This window comes from Crocuta crocuta, unplaced genomic scaffold (genome assembly GCF_008692635.1).
Source record: "Crocuta crocuta isolate KB4526 unplaced genomic scaffold, BGI_CrCroc_1.0 scaffold271, whole genome shotgun sequence".
In the NCBI taxonomy this organism is placed as follows: Eukaryota; Metazoa; Chordata; class Mammalia; order Carnivora; family Hyaenidae; genus Crocuta; species Crocuta crocuta.
The window spans coordinates 641,033-643,454 of record NW_027527824.1 but is presented as its reverse complement, the minus strand read 5'-3'; positions in this window follow the sequence as shown (position 1 = coordinate 643,454).

The window sequence follows — 2,422 nt, the reverse complement described above, 5'->3', positions numbered from 1 at the left end:
GGGGTCGGACCCCGGGAGGCCGAGCGCGCTGCGGGCGTCGCCTCCCGCCCTGCGCAGCCCGGGACGCGGCCGGCGTCTGGCTCAAATTAGGTGTCGCCCGAGCGCGGCCCAGGGCGTGTCCATCCAGCGCTGGGACCCGGGCTGCAGACCAGCAGGGAAGCGGGCGACAGGACCGGAGGCAGCGAGAGGGAGAAAGTGGTCAGAGACCGAGGCGAAAAGACACCGAGGCAGAGGGAGCCCCGAGGCACACGGACCGGGAGGGACGGAAAGGAAAAGAGGAAGAGGGTCACCGCGGAGGCCGAGGCGCCAGGCCCAGAATCTGCGTTATCTCCAAAATATTAATTACTAGTTCGTAGGGGCTTGGCAATTCTCCTTTCCCGCTGGGTCTCAGTTTACCTCCCCCGTAAACTAGGGACACAACTGGGATTCAGACACAATTCGCCTTGATAAAGAAAGTTCACCTAACACGATTGCATTTGGGCCTCCCAGCAACCCTGCAAGACAGGTACCACCACTGCCCCCATCTCACAGATGAGGAATCTGCGGCCCGGGGAGGTGGAGACGGCGTTGTTCACCCGGAGTCAGCGGCAGGTCCGTGCCCCGCGTGCTATTCCCACGTCTGCCCAGATGGCCCGTGAGTTGGCGAATGGTCAGAAGACCAGGAAACGCGGGCTTACCATGGGTATCGGTGAAGGGGAGGATGAGAAATGAAATGGCAAAGGTCTTTGTACAGTGGTTCCCAAGTCTCCAAGTCAGCGTCTAGCGGCCCCTTTNTCTCTCTCTCTCTCTCTCTCTCTTTCTCTCTCTCTTTCTCTCTCTCTCTCTCCTCTCTCTCTCTCTCTCGGTCTTCCTTCTCTTCATCCTCACCTCATTAACTGCCTTCCCAACTTCTCCAAATTTACCAACACCTGGCATTCTCTCGGAGACAAAAGCAGCCCCAGCCCCTCTCCCCTGGGGAGGAGGAAAGACAAAGAGATTCCTTTCTAAAGGGCTTGGGGAATTGGAAAAAAGAGGCACCCGCCTTGAGAAGGAAGGCGCTTGAGAAGGAAGGGGGCGTTCTCCTCTGGCTGTGTGAGCTTGGGAGAGCCCTCCACCATCCCCAGGCTCAGTTCCCCTTCAGAAAACAAGGGACTGGACTTGACCGCGCATCTCCTGAAGTCTTTCAAGCCTCCCAGGAGCCTGCGGTCCTCTGAGCTCCCCTCTGCCTGAGTTTACACTGTGACGAATACCTGTAGAGTGTGTGCGTCTACGTGTGTGCCTTAGGCACACGCAATAGATTTGAAACCGCACTGTTCCCTGGAGCCTCGCGGCGGAACCCAGAAGAAAGCAGGAAGAAAGCCCTGAACTACGTGTCTTTTTCCTCCTTCGCAGTCTCCCGCTAGGCGCCTAAGTCGGAGGCGCTCACTACAAACGTGCCGAGTCCGAGGCTAGCGGTCTCAGCGGGGTTCTCAGTGTAACTGAGCCCCCTCCTCCCACCCAGCCTGCATCCAAGCCCTTTGTCTTACTGACCGTGAAAGTTTACCACACTCTTGAGAATGAGAAGTATACAGGCTGGACATGGGGGGAGAGGAGACGATGAAAACTTCAGTCACTGTCTCTTTTTTCCCCCACTTCGTCCCGAAGTGTGCACTCTACACACACACACACACACCACACACACACACACCACACACCACACACACACACACACACCCCCCACACACCCACACCCCACACACCACACACACACACACACACACACACACACACACACACACCACCAGGCGCCCAGCATTCCAGAGTGGGGAGGAGGAAGGGGCTGCACGCGGACGGAGGAGAGTGCAGACTCACAGCGGGGGATGCATGTCCAGCTCAACTTGCCCAGAGAGACGAGGGGCTGCCCAGGTCGCAGCTCAAACGGGGACCCAGGCTTACAGCTACTCCAGACCCTTTCTGAGAGGCCCGGGCAGGCCTTCTCCCTCCATTGCCCCAGTACGTTTGGTGGGAGAGGCAGCGCCTGGTCTGGTCTCTGAGTCCTGACGGATTATTCCTGTCCCGCGTAAGAACGTCCGGGACAGAGGCTCTGGCTACTGGGTCACCCTCAGCCTGCACCCCGTGGGTCCGGGCACACTCGCTTCGCGGAGCCCCCGGCCCGCCAGGGGGCGCTACGCCGGGGTTCGAGGTGGGATCCGCTGCCGCCTCCCGCACGGGGGGACTTTGGGCAGGTCCCCTCCTTTTCCTGGGCCCCGGTGTCCTCGTCTGGAGATGGGATGAGGCGTAGAGTAAGTGCCCTCTCGGTGCTGGCTGTTCTATAAGACATCCACTTGTCGCGGTCAGCCCGGAACTGCTCGACTCCTCGTTCCAGGCCCAGAGCGGAGCCTCCCCTGGGGCCTGGAGCGTAGTGGGCCCGCGTCAAAGCGCAGTGTCTTCGGGAGAGACAGGC